Genomic DNA, 16,209 nt, shown 5'->3' with positions numbered 1-16,209 from the left:
ACCTCTGCCTGCRCGGCGGAGTGATGCAATCCTCGACACAGCTGGCACAACCAAATTGACTTAGTTTAATCGATGCTTAGATCGAGCAGAATTTAGCTCTGTTTTTGCGTGGGCTGGCTGAGGCTTTGCAACCCCGTGGTGTCCAGGCATGAGTGAGAGGGACACAGATATTGCCCGACATTTGCAGAAGTACCTGGACATCTCTCTCCAGCCCTTGTAGTTATGTTAACATCCCGGTGACAGTAGAATATTGGGCAAAACCAGGAGGACCCTCTGCGATTCAGGAAAATGCAGTCAGGAGAGGCCAATTGCAGTGATATTCAGTGCCTGGTGCTGCAGGCAGGCACACTGTGCATCKGCATCCATAAACCTGTTAAGATCCATTTAAAAACCCATTATCACTTCCCCAGCTCTGCCTGCTGCTCTCAGGGGTGGGTGGTGATAGGACGGCCAGGGAGAGGAGCCCGGTAGTGTATTTCCTGGGAAGAGAGACACAGCAATAGCTCGACCGCCTCAAAAACGAAAGTGGAGCTGCTTCTGAGAGCTYCTTCTCTCCACGCTGCGACACACACGGTGCCCTGCACAAGCAGACATGCAGGCAGAGGCAGCATRTTCCCCCCACACCCACCCAGTACTATCCTGGATTATATTTGGGAGCTGCCTCGCTCATTTATTACAACTCCTGAGGCTCCAGTGGCATCTGTGCTGTCCCTGASGCCTTCTCCTTTTGCCCTTAATGGTCCCGCTGGGGTCCAGCCGTGTCCTCAGCACCACCTGCTGTAATGGAGGGCATTTCATGGAAATCAGCAAGGAACAATAGGTATCAAAACATCTGTAACTGAAGACAGCAGCAGTGTCAGGGCTGTCTGGAGAGGAGAGTAGATTGCTCCCCAATTAACCAGGACTCGGGGTTCTTACTCTGATACTCTGCTCAGTCTATACAAGCATTTGACATAAGTGGATTTTACATAAACAGACAAGGTCTGGGGTTTGCCAAATTTCCTTTCCTTCTATAAAATGTTATTTTGCACTAAATGTCATTTTGAACCCACCTGCACAGTTTTAGCTGGTCACTTGTGGTTATTAAAATGCTGGTGTTTTTTCCCACATATTTTATTACAATCTATCCTTTCCCAAAGAACTTCTGACCCCTGTTGTCTGGGTTTCAGCTGAGACAATTTTCTTCTTAGTAACTGGCACAGTGCTGTGTGTTGGACTCAGTATGAGAATAATATTGGTAATACGCTGATATTTTAGTTATTGACCAGTAGTGCTTACTCTAAATCAAGGCCTTTTCAGTCTCCCATGCTCTGCCAGGGAGCAGGTGCACCAGAAGCCAGGAGGAGGCACAGCCAGGACAGCTGACCCAAACYGGCCAAAGGGATACTCCATACCACAGAACATCATGCCCAGTAAATAAACWGRKTGGGAGTTGCCCAGGAGCCACTGAMTGCTGYTCAGGARCAGGCTGGGCWTCACTCCRTGGCTGGTGAGCAATTTTATTGTGCAGCACTGTTTTTTCTTGGGTATGCTTCTCTCTTCCTCTCATTTTTATTACTATCATTATATGTTATTATTGTTATTACTGTAATTGGTATTATTATATATTACTTAATTTCAGTTGTTGAGCTGTTCTTATCTCACCCCACGAGTTTCACCAGTTCTTTTCTCCTGATTCTCCTCTCCATCCTACCAGGGGGTGAGGGGAGTGAGTAAGCAACTGCATGGTACTCAGTTGCCAGCTGGGGTTGAACCACAGCACCAGTTTAAGAAGACATAGCTGCATCAAAGATACATGGATACTCTCTGATGGCTTCTCTATCAGGAATGGATCACCTTTTGCAGAACCAAACCTCTCCTAAGTGCTCATAAACCCACTGCCCAGTCATTAATCTGTGTCTCCTTCATCACACAGGAAATGCCAGTATGACAAGCTCTGGATCCTGACACACAGTCTGTGAATTCCCATTTTCTGCAGTTTTCTCCCTAAACTCTGCACTCTTCAGAGGAGGCACCTAATCTTCACAGCAGCCTGCAAGGTGTCAATGCTTCATGAGTAAGAGTATTGTCAGTAGCTGCCTCCACCCCTCCTCTCCTTTGTACCTCACAGGCTTTAGTACTCTTGCTGACATGAAAATGAGCACCTAGCCTGTGTGCTATGAGGTGAGCTGCACCTTCTCACCCCTCCTCTCAAGTTTCACTTTGCAGTGCAACCCTCCCATCCAACAGGCTGCACGTACATCCCACAGCCTGGGGAAGGGGCAGCAGCAAGGCTTGGAAAGCAACTGGGGAATGACTCGTGTAGGAAAACTGCAACAGAAGTGTGCAGAGACAGCCAGCAGCATTGATGSTGTGATTCACACATTACCTGAAGCTGATGCCAGCAGAAGACTGAATGTAGATGTCAGGCACTTTCCCCGTGCCCTGCTACAATCTAACCTTGACATGCACAGTGCAACCGCCAGGCAACGGGGTCTGACATCCCAAACCARCCCCAGAGACATTTGGCAGCTCTGGGGCAGGATGACGAGACTGTCCTGGGTGAAGAACAACTCTTCCCTCACCCCTCCAGCTACAGCCAAGCAGCTCTGTGTGTGCCAGACAAGAATCATTCCCCGTCCTCGACACAGCAGCTCTGCATATTCTCAGTGTAGCTGTATAAACATTATTATTAATTTAATCCTAATGAGTTTTGGCTTCAATACCTCATGGCAGAGGCTTCCATGTACTGAGAATAGCCAGYTATTAAATGATTCCTAAATGAGGAAGTACAATATTTATGAGGCTGATACTAACATTAGAATTTCCTCCCTTGCATACTTTGCTGCACTTTTGCCTTCATTAAAAAATGAAATGAAGACACCATTTGAATCATAACACCGTAATTCTAAACATGTGTTTTTCTCTTAAAATACCTTTTCCCTGAGGATCTTATTTATGCCTCTTAATCCTTATTACTGCTTTTCTGCATGAAGAAACCAGGTGGCCAGGCAGGTCAAGAGCTTCTAACCAGATCCATGACAGATGACTGATTGATGAMAAAGCCCAGGAGTCCCAGTTTCCTCCACTGCCTCCATTTGAATGGGAGCACCATTCTCCTTAGGGAGTGCAGCAGCCTGGGCTGGGAAACAGCCTTATTATTTCTGTCTGACATAAGTGCAGTAACGTCAACAGCAGTGAGATAGCCTGATTTTTATGCAAAAAGTAGCAGGTAATGAAAAATGAGCATGGATGYTATTTTACAAAATGTGGTGCAGAAAAACACAGGGTAATCACGTGGGTAATTTACACATGGTTTTGTCTTGCAGTCTTTTGCTCTTGCACCTCTCTCTAGCTCCAGCCAATAAGGGGGAATAGTGGACAGTTTATACACAGGATGAGTGGAAAAATTACATGTCAACACATCTTTCAGATCCACAGACTTGTCTTCCAGCTGAATCAGGAACTGTCTGAATCTGAAGCTGGGCTGCTGAGTTTGCTTGGATAAAGTCTGGAGGAGAGAGAGATCAGGGAAAAGAAATAAGATGTTTCTCAAAGAGCAATGCATTTTTAAAGTATTTGACAGCATAAAATCCAAATCAGGGGGAAAATTTTGCCAGATGGGGGGAAAAAACCCACAGTATTCCTAGCCTTGTAAAACTCTGCTTTCACCTAGATCAGTGAATCTTTGCCAAATACTGGGGGTAGCTGTCCAACCACTTCAGACAACAAGCCATCACGCTGTTAATGGTAGCCTGGTTAATCCTGCAGATGCAGGTTCTTTGGTTTCATGGGTTATCCTTTTTAGGTCTGCACCAGCTGCCCACAGGGTAACACTGTCATGGGAGAAGGATCACTTCAAATGCTCTTAGGGGTAGGTTAGTCAGCAGTACTGCACTTGGCTGCAGAAGTCTCCCAGAAATGTCTGATGCTGGTATCCAGAGCTCTGGGAAACTTGACCATGGCCATCGTGAGTTACAACCTGTTGGGRAAGCCCTGCAACCCCTCTTTTGGCAGCTCTGATCACAAATCCTGTTATTTGTGCAAATCTCAYGTTTTTCTTGGAGAAACTTGAATCTTTTCTGGCATCAAAGCTGAGTGGCTGTGCCTCCAGGYACCCACAGCAGCACAGCTCGCAGCAACCTTAGCAGCTCCTCTGAGTCTTGTCAAAAGTCTGTGCTCTCCATCCACCTTTCTAAAAGATKAAATAAAAGATGTTGCTCCTTGGGTTGGGTGCTAGGAATGTGGCCAGGAACAGGCAGAGACATTTCCCACTGCTGAGTGTCTTCTGGTTGATTGCTGCATTTCTGAGTCCTGGACTGGGCACCCAGCGAGGCTGGCTGTTCACCACATGGTGTGAACACAGCTCAGCTCCCAGTTTTTAATTATTAYAGTGGCAGAGAATGAAATCCACACTGGTATCAGTTCCCCTGAAAGAAAGGATAAACAGGGATTAAGGCAGCTCCCCATGTGGTGGGACCTCACTTCCAAAAAGTCATCAAGGCAGACCTGCATCATGCTCCGAGTGGTAGAGTCCAACACATTCACTTGAACATGCAAGACAYTGCCATGTTCATGGTCTCAGTCACACCTGCAGGATGCCACCTCCACGAGTCGAGGCACGAGGCAGCCTGAGTGCGCTCACTCAGGATGAGACAGGTGATGGAGAAGTGTCTGAGCTCACACACTTTCCTCCAGCCTTATCTCAAGCTCCTGTTGCTACACAAAGCTGTTCTCGGCTCATGCTCCCTTTCCTCTGGAGCTCCAAGGCAGCCATCTGGCCACTGCTCAGGATCATTTTTGCTGTTTTTTCTGCTCACATTCTTTTTCAATTCCAGACACATCTTCTTCTCTCCTTTTGGCCCTGGATGAYACCCAAAAGGCTGGTACAGCATTTGCCACAAGCAAGGCATTCAAAATCTCCAGCATTTAATGGCTACCTCTGAGAGCCCACCTGCCACTGAGAGAACACAAATTTTTGGGGTAAAACACAGATTGTAGCCTGCTCCCTATCTCACAGCAGTAAGGGAGCACTGCTGAAAAGATGAGCTCTGAAAGRTCAGTCCTTCAGACGATCACTGGGCTAGAGTCAGCCTATAGGTGGTGGGGACAGAAGCTGTTTCTATGGCTTTGGGATGTTTCTTCTAGCACAGGAACCTGCATGCCTCACAATTCCCCATATGGTGGCCCAGTGCCAGTCCTGCACCTGACAGCATCCTGCACAATGAYTGATCTGTTTCCCAAGCAGTAAACTGATGAGTAATAACAAATTATCTGCAGAAAATAATTTAATGCTTGAAAAAAACTTCAGAATTTGCAATGAGGAGGCTTGGGAACAAGGCCAGCTCAAGTTCTTATTTCTAAATCTGTTTTCAAACAAATTATTGGCAGCTCAGTGCTGACTCTGGGCTGATTACTCTGTCAGTTCATGAAAACTCTGTAACCAAATCACATTGATCCTCCCCCTGTAAACAAGTTGGTCTTCAATACAAAAAAAAACCTTCATCCCAACCTAAACTCCCTTTAAGGATTTCAGTGCCATGACCATGGGCTTTGAGATCGTTCACTGAAGGTTGCCACAGCTCTCTCACTTTTTTCTGAAGCATCTCTAGCACCAGTTCAGAAAAACGAGTATATTAAAAGTTCTTCTCCAGACCACRTAGAGAAGTAGCCCCAAAGGCCCCCCCGGCTCCTGATGAGGAATGGGGTGGTGGAAGATGCCATGATGGGGACAAGAGGAAGACTATGCAGGGAGCTTCCAAGAAGGGTTTGCCTGCTGGCGGCAGTGCCCTGCGGATGAGCAGGAACTCCCAGCCTCTTGGTGAGACAGTGCTACACCCTGCCAAGATCCAGTCCCGAATAAAGCCAGTCAARGGCTCAGCTCTGAACAGGGGAGGGCTCAGCTGCTGAGCTGAGTTTCTAAACTGCTTCCAAAATTGCACAGGGGCAGCAGAAAAAGCTGGGAAATGGTGCTGAGTAAGGCAAAGGCAAGTTGGAAAATCACAAGAGGTAGGCGCGGAGCAGGCTGACAGCTCCCTCTTCTCTCCCAGCTGGCACCTTGGCTTGTCCTCACTTGTACCCATTTGGGATAAGTGCYGGCTTGGAGGATCAGCAGTGGGGCACTTTCGTCCTTGCCTCTCACCCCAAAGATGCTGCCTTCACTGCCTGTTTAAGGTGGGAACTTTGCAGGGAGCCTTCCTATGGGGAATGTGGYGGAAACACGCAGTTCAGACTCAGGGAAAGGCATCCCTAATATGGTCTCAGCCCCACTGACTGGCTGGGGGCTCCCAGGGGAGGAATGGAAACCCTTATAAAAGTACCCAGGTCCTCCCCCAAAGACAAACCTCCCTGGATTTTAGCAGAGCTGCARTGAAGCTTGCTTGATATGGGAATTTCATCCACCCTCTGGAGATTATCCAAGCTTTCTTGGGTTTCATCTGGCATGAGGTGGTGGCCTGGTCTGTGCGTGACCTGGCGGACGGCAGCAGAGAAAGCCCCTTTTCAAGCAGCACACGGCTCCTTCCAGCATCGCTCCGGGAAAAAACCTGCTGGAATGCCCCTGCCGTGGGCACCTGCCTTGTTTCCCGCTCTCCTCTCTCTGCCGAGGGAGAGCAGCACACCAGTGCCGCCACGCCAGCCCCCGCTCACTGCTCTTCTCCACAGCAGAACCCGCAGCGRCTCCTCTGTACTTTTGCTTCTTCTAAATACGCCCAAGTGCCCGCTTGTCTGCTGTAATCGCCCCATCCGCATCCTAAGCAGCCCCCTTGGCCCCAGGAGCCGGTTGTGGGGAATTCCCTGATCTGCAGCTCTGACCAGGGCTGGACCCTGCTTCCATCAGGGCCGCAGCGTGCCCAGTACATAWCAGACCCCCGCCCACCCGTGGCAGGAGGTGGCAGCACTGCGGGAGCTGACCCCTGCAGCTCCAAAGGGGCCGGGAAAGGTGCGGGGGCAAGGATGGGGCTCACCCGAGCTGGGCTGGCTGGAGCACAGAGGTCCAGCCCCAGAGGTTTCCTATAGCACACGTGGAGGACGCTTGGAGGAACACGTGTGCCACACGGCACGCTGCTGGGATGTGCACCCCAAAAAGCAGCACAACCATCCCCCCACGGTCAACATGAACGAGTAGCAGAAAGGACGGCGTTTTTTTAACAGGTATTCTCTGGATTATCAAATATATATATATATATATATATATATATATAAAATAAGAACTAAGAGCATTTTACTCATTTATGGAGCAGCTCCCTGTCTTGCTCAGAAATATAAACTCATTATCTGCTGACTGCGTGTCGGGGCAGGACTGCGGCAGTGAGCCCCACACATGTCAGCAATCACATTGCAGTTGCTCGGTTCGGAGCAGGGCAGCCGGRGGCAAGAGCAGCCCCCCGAAATAGCACTCAGAATGGGGAGCCAGCCCGGGCAGCCGCGGGCTTAGGAAGCAGAAAGAGCCTTGAACAAAATGTCAGCACCATGAAGGCATTTGCTCAGGTCTCACAGAGGACTGTTGGGATGGAAATGCATGGCACACCTTTAAATGGACATAAAATGTGCCATCGGCGGGGTGGGATCTATTTTTAACCCCTCGGAGCCTGCAGATGTGCGAACCCCCTGAGAGCAGGTCTCGGCAGCTAGCGAGAGGCGTGTGATCAGCCTTTTGGCTACCGGGCTGGGAAATGCCGCTGTAGTCAGGGTTCATTTATCCCCCAGCGAGGAGGGAGATTAAAGTCTTACCGTATGCCTTCCTTTGCCTTGCTAGCAGCCCCAGCCAGCAATCTGAGCACACGCATACGTGCTAAGCGCTGCCAAACGCTCCACAGCTTTGCAGTTTTCTTTTGGGAGAAGGACTTTCTGGGTCTGGGATACTAACCCCGGCATCCCCCTGGCTCTGCCTGTCGCGGGGAGCTGGAATAAATGCTGCTGCAAGGCAAGGAAAAGCAAAACACGCTGGGGAGGGTGAGGAGCATGCCGGTGACCCGCTGGTGGCCGCTGGTGGCAGGACAGCCGTGCGGCAGGGGTCAGCACCACTGTGAAGCCATCAGGGACGGATGTCAGCCATCCTGGCCCGTGGTCTGGCATTGCCCGGCACCCCAGCAGGCGACACACACCCGCCAGCCCAAACCTCCTCCGACTGTGTAGTTAAACCACCAGCCTACCTTGGCGAGGGGCGAAGGGGGTGTGCCTGCAGCCCCCCGAAGTGCCTCAGATCATAGGGTATTTTATACATTCTTCCATCATGTTTTAAGGGTCTCCTCCTCACTTCCTGGGAGGAAATCTAGCTGTTCYGCAAACACAGTGCTGATTTAAAATACAGAAACACAAACATTACAGCCATTTCCCTTCCCCCAGGTCTCTMCAGATTAAAATTTTAATATATTTGTCTCCAGACATCTGTTTATCCCCTCTAGTGCTCCCCATCCTAAYCCACTCCTTTGCTTTTCCACACCAGCAAAACAGTCCCCTCACAAGGACAGTCACCAAAAAGGCCAGCTGCAATCAAAAAGCAGCTATGAATCCTGCAGCATCCCTACAAAAAMTTGATCTCAATTCTGCCGTCACATGGCTTGGCACACAGACTTCAGTTCCCAGAGGATGGGGAGCAAACAAAACCTGTGTCCAGTGGAAGAAGTCCAGGCTTGAAACACTCGATCCCTCTGAGGCACYAGAAATTATCTTGAGAATGGTTTTGACAAATGGGTGCTCTTGAAAAGGACCTGTGCACCACTTGTGAGCTGGTTCCCTAGAGAGCGCTGACATCTGCATATATTGTTTATAATGAATCACCACTCAGCACAGGGAACCTGCTGGCTCTGGAGAGCAGTGACTGRCTTTCACCTTCCCAGCCTGCTGGTGTGAATCCAGCCTGAGCTTCCTGTGAACCAGACCTCTCCCAGCAAAATTCCACCATGGTGCCCCCACCCCCTTGCCCCTGCAAAGGGACACTCAAAGTGAGCCATCCGTGTCCAGAACACCACCGTAAACATCAGCTGGGCTGCTTCTGGAGAATTATGTGCTGGTTTAACCACTAAGGGGGCCAAGGGTGGTGTAGGGGGCTGTTTCTGGAGCAGAAAAGGAGCTGRTTGTGGAGCTTGTCAGATCCTGCCCTGGCACCAACACTCACATGCTGCACCAGCACCAGCCACTTGCCCTGGATCAGAGATGCTGAGCATTGTGAGGAAACTTGGGGGAGAAGAATTAAAAAAGCTTCACGAGCCAGGCTCCCTGGAGAAGCTCACTGAGAAGTGCATTTGCTAGCAGCAGCTGATTAACGGGGTGGCTTTGTTCCTGGCAAACGAGACTAGGAGTTTGGGACTCTGGCTTGTGTTCCTGGCATTCCCACAGTTCTGTGAGCATCCCTGCCAACCCCACACTCCTGCTCCCCACCCCCTGCAAGACCAGAGAAACGTATTCCTCTGGCTATGAAATACTAATTCATTTGTGGTTGTAGAGCCCTGACTGCTTCCAGGTGCTGTCCCCATGGTGCTCAGATCCATAATCTRCCCCAAAACCTCTGTGGAGAAAGGAGCTCAAGAAAGGTGAATGAACACTATGGCAGCCCAACCCTGCTGAGCCAAACAGGGAAGAAATTGCCTTCCTGTGGGTCCTTCAGAGCCAAATCATGTCCAGCATAAAGTAGTTAGCTCTTGCACACAGAAAGAGGTGAGCAGGAATAAAAGCAGGAGAAAGAGGTGAGCAGTAACTGAAGTCTCAGAAAAAGGTGATGCTGTAACTCCACCGGTCTGCTTTCCAYGTGTGCTGGTTTTGGCTGGGGTAGAATTAATTTTCTTCACAGAGGCTGGCRTGGGACTGTGTTTTGGATTTGTGCTGAACACAGAGTTGATAATACAGAGATTATTTTATTATTCCTGAATAGGGCTTACACAGAGCCAAGGTAATTTCTGCTTTTTGTACCACCATGCTTGTGAGGATGTTAGGGGTATGCGGGAGGCTGGGAGGGGACACAGGTGGGACAGGTGATCCAAACTGGCCAAAGGGATATTTCAGACCATATGGCATCRCATCAATATGTAAAATGGGAGGAAGAATAAGAAAGGGGAGGACATTTGGAGTGATGGCATWTGTCTTCCCAAGTAACCATTACACATGATGGRCTCTGCTYCTRTGAAGGCAGACATGGYATGCACGTGTGTCCCACATTCAGCCCTTGTCCCTCATTTACCGGGTCATTTGCAGATGRCTACCATGGAAAAATGACTGACAGGGAAAAATAAGATCATGCATTCATCCAAACCGTCCATTAAAAATAATTTGGATGTGTTTGTCCTCCTTGCCTGTGGTGTGTGATGAAGAGATGGACCAAACAGGCCAGGACTCTTCCTTCTGCCTTTACTGGCACCACTGCTGTGCTTCCCAGTACAATTTCCACTGCATTCCACATGCCTTTGCCTCATCTCCCCTGTCCTGCACCTACTGGATAACCATTATGTTACCAACATTCCGAAACACACTTTATTGCAGCTCCAGCCAGAGCCTTGAGGAGGAGGATGCAGCTCTGGAGATGTGGATGCAGCTCTGGAGATGTGTCCTGTCCCCGGCCCGCATGTCTGAGCCCTGTCAGCACCGAGGCACCCCACAGCCACAGCCAGCCGGCCAGCAGTGACCCGGAAACAGCTCCCGTGTGTGACAGGGACCCCCACTGAGACTCCACTCCTTAGCTGTGACAGGGAGCAGTTCCAGCAGCTTCACGCCCTCCTTCCAGGCACCGTGCATAGGGAGAGAACCCCTGGCTGTTTGGTTTTTGGCATGCATTCCTGGAGCAACCAGCCCCCCGCTCTCGCTCCCTGCTCCTCCTCATGTCCTGGAACACCCACAGGGGCTCGCCTCAGACGAACCTTCACTCTACTCTTCATCCTTGTGCCCAGCCGACTGAAGCCACCTGCCCTCACCTCCTGGACCTTTTCATGGTGAGAAAACCAAACAGCACATTTGCTCTGCTCTTCAGAAGGCAGTCAACAAGCAGCAATTTGTTGTGTGCTGRCTTCCCTTACTCCTCTGAATTGTTCCCTGGTTCCCATAATATGCCATTAGAATCCCCTCCACCATTTGAAAGGCTTATTTAGCGAGCCAGATATAGCAAGGCATGACTTTATAAATAGAGAGGGGCATGGTTGGGGACTGTGCAACATGACTCACRAGTCAAACTGCCAGTGAAGAACTTATCAGACATTCACTTTAAATATTCATTTAGCAATACCAAACCCTCCTTGCAGTTACCATGTTAAAAAACACCCTTCCCATATGCAGTCAGTGTATTTATGTTACTTTCTCCAAAACTAYTTCAAAGCCACTTACTGTTGTGCAGCTCAGAGATAAACCACAGTCAGAAAGGAAAATACCTCCTTGGAGCTTGAGCCTGCCCTTGCTTCCAGTACTGCAGATCAGTACTCTTTTCCAGCACAAAGTCAGCAGCAGGATCATTAWGTCATAAAATATTTTCTCCTTTAACGTATTTTTTTCACCTATGTATCTAATTTGTCAAAACTASTACTCCTGCAGAATACCTGTGGTCTACACTTGGATGTTACTGCTCTTCAGTTTTCTTCTATACCCTCATTTGCTCAAACTRTCCTTAGTTCAGTGGATTCTTCAGTGGATTCTTCTAGAAAATAGAGAAAAATAGATGCGAATTCTGAAATGAGCAATAAAATCTCTACAGAACAGGMAACTGATTAAATGCATACAYCTCACATATTCCATGGCCTCAAGCYRTGCCAGGTTCTGGAGCCACAGCAGCAAAATTAATTATTCCTTTTTCCTCCCTTCTGCTTCTGAATGTGATTGCTTTTATTGCTATTGGTTTGTTTCTTAATCTGGGAYCTGAGCATCCAAGCACTTAAAAATGAACCAAACCTGCTGTTCCTCCCTCAGCTTCAGTGGACTAATCAACCCCAGCAGGTTTGCACTGCAGCAGAGGRTATCTGAGGCTGGCTACATGGGCAGAAATGTGCTGCAGTGCTGAAATAGAGCCACCGTAATAGTAGAAATGAACACTGAGCGTAATATCGCCTCAGCACCCCGGGAGCTTTCTCCATTACTTCTGTGCTGCAGAACATCCCAGATGCCTTCACTTTATGTGGCTGTGCCTCCATCTCAATATTTGCCCTGTCCTTGCCCAAACCCCCCTGCCCAGGCATGAGCCCTCCCCCTGCCATCTGCTGACCTTGCAATGTTTTCCATGTTGTTCTTTTCTCTCCCGTTTTTATTTTTAAACTGTGATGCACATTCAGCAGGTGCACTCCCTAGGCTGCCCACACTCCTGCTGCAGCCCTAGCCACGGGAAGCTGCAACTGGTGAGGGAACCGAGTACCTCCAGTTTGGGCAGAGCTACACCTGGTTTCTGGATTCTGACCAAGATGATGTGATGGGAGTTACATCAACTTTTCTGTCAAACAATTGTTTTCTCCCAGGAACCTGTGCAGCAGGTACTAAATAAAATTATGAAATAAGGTGTCAGCCGAGGCTAAGCACGTCAAGGATTAAATTACATCCTTTTTTAAGATGACTTTGGAATTTAGCTCCAAGTTYCTCTTAATGCCATATTTTGCTGTCTAAGCAGAACCAATCTTCKTTATTAACCTGTCTGGCATTTAACACATCACATGTGAACAGAGGCATGATAACACCTTGAGCATCCAGTCTTGTCCAGACTAGGCTGACTTCAGTGGACAAGCAAAAATTAAGGAAAGAGGGAATAAATCTCAGAGTAGAAGGTCTAAAATCAATCCCCATGTTTCTCCTAAAATATTTGTCCTGAGAAAGATTTCTCATATTCTCCCTGAGCTGACTGGTTYGAACACTGTAATTCTCCTAAATTTGCCACTCGCATTAGGTTTGAAGAATAATCTTATCACACAGGGCTCTTGGAGGCCCAATATGGAGACATCCCTCTCAGAATAAGATCAGAAACTGCTGGTGTTTTGGGCTGCTGGTGGGAACAGCTTGGGAGAAAGTGGGAGGTCTGGGCTCTCAGCAAGGCAAAGGACTTTCAGGAGGCACAGACAGAGATTCCCAGAACCACCTGTGGCTACTGCAGCCTCCAGCTTGTGGCTGCCATTGGAAATTGTTCAGATTTCAATACTTTCTCCGGTATTTGTGCCAGGAACCTGGGTGCATGACTTTCAGAGCTAAATTTAGGATCATAAGTATTCCACATTCCCCAAACACCTTCTATGACAACATCTCAAAATCCTTCATGGGCATTAGCTATTYCTCTTTATCTTCATTTGAGATGGGAAATAGAAAAGCCACTTCGCTGGCAGCAAACAGAGCTATGAATTTTGACTTGCTYATGGTCACAGAGGAAAACTGTGATGGAGACTCTGTATGGGAAAGGAGAAAAGAGACAGAAAACCAACATTCCAAAGTAAGGGGCTTCGTTCCTGCAGTCACAGCAACATGGCCTGTCACCTGCAGGAGTGCTGCTGGGATTAGGTAGGAATAACAGCATCACTACTTCAAAATGATTGGGATAAGGGAATCTGGTAGCTTTTAGTTTGGGGTTTGGAGGTTTTTTTGTTTGGTTGGTTGGGTTTTTTTAGGTTTTTTTTTTTATTTTATTATTTTTATTATTCTGGGTTTGAGGACAAGGGTTTTTAGGAAAACAAATCCATACAGAGAAAATACCCTTCCTTTGGAGAAGTGTCTCAAACCCCACAGACTACTCAAAAAGCCTTGTGGTAAGACAGCAGACAGCTTTAGCATCTGGACCTCTTAATTTTCAGCATGGAATGCAGTGCAGGATGGGCAGAGCTCCCCACTGTGCCCTTTGGCTGTGCTCTGCAGGCAGGCAGCCCGGTGACAGCATTGTCTGATGCTACCAAACTCAAGCCAGTTTAGACTCTTATGCTTCTGTTATTTTAACTATCTTTTGGTAATTATCGTTGCTAAAGGGAATTTAAAAGCAGATACAGTTATCCAGGCAAACCTTGTTAGCTTCTCTTGGGTTGATCTACTTCAGGTCTCCTACTGCTTGCATGGACCCCCATTTTTCCCTCTGCAGGCAGCCTTCTCCCTGCAGCCACGGGGAGTTTTGGGAAGGGCAGGGCTGTTCTGTCATTGTCTGCTCCCTCCCTTGCACAGCTCTGGCTGCCAGCCCTTCCTCTGCTGTCTGGCTGCCCCCTGCCCAATGCAACACCAGCACCTGAGCTCAGCACTGGCCACCACAAACAGCAATGTAAATTCACTTTGTTTTGCAMGCAAACACCTCAGATGATGTCTGTGTCTAAGRGATTTGAGGAGCCAGGGATATGAGATGAAGGGTGGCTCTTCTGTGACCATATTTGCTCTGCCTATGGGAGCACCCTTGTCCCTGCCTGCATGCACCAGGCACCGGGGCAGCCCTTCCCTTGGGAAAAGGACAGAACTACACCTTCACAGAGGTGTCCTTACACACCTGTACCTGGAGCCCTACAGCACTTCTGTTTTGGAAAGCAGACAACCCAGCCAGAAGGGCTACAGGGCATGACCTCCATTGCAAACACAGCCCAGGTCCCTTCCTGAGCCAGGGTAAAGGGCTGATGCCTGTTGATGCTGACTTTGGGCTGCCCCTCTCTGAGCAYGTGTCAGAGTCCTCTTACAAGGCGATCTTTCCCCTTTTCTCGCCTTCCTCCAGCAGTAGATTTCACAACTTTAAAGCCTTGTTTACCCTGGAAGGGAGAGGAGAAGCTGCTGGAAGCCAAGCAGTGAGGGCACAGGGGAGCAGGGAGTGTTTGTTTGGCGTGAGTTATGGGTGGGAGTGATGTGCCAAGGAAGGAAACTGCTCCCAGGGATCTATATATACGCAGCTCTCGAGGTGGGTTTACATGGASGCTCATTCCCGGGCTGCCTGTGGCACGCCCTGAACATCAACAGCCAGAGCAGCYTCCAAGCTGCAGCTTTATTTTCAGAGCGTGGCCTTGAGCAGCCGAGACCAGCCGGGGTTTGGCTGCGCTCCCTGCACACAGCGGATGAGCTGCCCGGGGTCAGCGCAGTGCGGGAGGTTTGTGCTGCCGGCCCCAGCCCCGGGGCAGTGCGGTTTCAAGGCTGACAGGGTGCCCCGGAGGGGGAAGAAGGAGACACGCAAGGCAATTAAAGGTTTCTCCAACATCTGTCCATCACACACAGCACACAGCCCTAGAGGGAGCCAGCCCCGCTCCAGCTTTCCCTGCTGCACAGAAATCAGAAGTTGCTTTATTTTTCAGATCCTGGAGAAATGAGAAACACAGCTTTTTCCAGCTGCAAATACAACTATTTCTCAAATCCTGAAGCCAGAACCTTTTGGCCCCTTCAAATTATGATCTCGCCATGAGGGTCTGAAGGGAATCCCCAAAGCTGTCACCAGTGCCAAGGAAAGTGTTCAAGGTTGGGGGATATTCTGAAAGGTCCTGCTGCTAAAGCAGCCCACCCTGACTGGCATCTGTCCCACATGGGAGCCCTGCACACCAGCACTGCCCGCAGTTGTCCATTGGCTGATAAATAGATTATGGTCACCCTTCTGCACTCCATTTTCCAGCCCCAGGAGATGCACTGTGAAAATCTATACAACTCAATATCTCCTTATTTTTAATTTTTTTTTTTAAAGAAAAATGCCCGTTTGTTTGAAAAGCAATTAAATAAATAGATAAACCGTAACAGGAAATGTTCAATTCAATTTTTTTTTCTGTGGATTAGGAAAATAGGAACAGCACCAAATTTGCTTATAAAAGAAAGTCATTTGAAATTTTGAAGGGCTTCATTTTAATGCCTCACTTTGAGAAATAAAGATTGCCATAGAAATTTTTTTGCATAGACATTTCCTGTGAAAAGTGGCCTCTATTCTGTCCCTTTAATAAATCTCATTGAATAAATATTATTGGCCAAATGCCCACGGGAGACACACAGTCAACTGAGTACACAGTGAGGCTGTACTGATGTCAGCTCTGACGGGCTGTTCAGGTCCTCTCAGCAAAGCCAAGCCCAGTGAATACTGTGGGTCAAAGTGCTTTTTGTTTCTGCAGTTTTGACCCCAAGGGGAGAAGCATGTGAGGATGTCAGTTCCCTTGGCACAAAGCCATGGCCACATCCTGCTCTCTSTGCAAATGCAGATTTTCACATTAGCATAATCTGTATCAAAACAAAATTAGGGAGCCACTCCAGTGCACCCATCTTCTCTAGGATTCCCTTTGCTCTTTTGTTCAGAGGCTCCCTCAAGACCTTCCCTCAGAGCCCAGGTTTTTCCTCAGCTCCTTATATAAT

The sequence above is a fragment of the Malurus melanocephalus genome, unplaced genomic scaffold (genome assembly GCF_030028575.1).
Source record: "Malurus melanocephalus ecotype Western Australia unplaced genomic scaffold, MMel_1.1 scaffold_92, whole genome shotgun sequence".
In the NCBI taxonomy this organism is placed as follows: Eukaryota; Metazoa; Chordata; class Aves; order Passeriformes; family Maluridae; genus Malurus; species Malurus melanocephalus.
The sequence above is the reverse complement of the archived record's forward strand: the minus strand, read 5'-3'. Positions refer to the sequence as shown.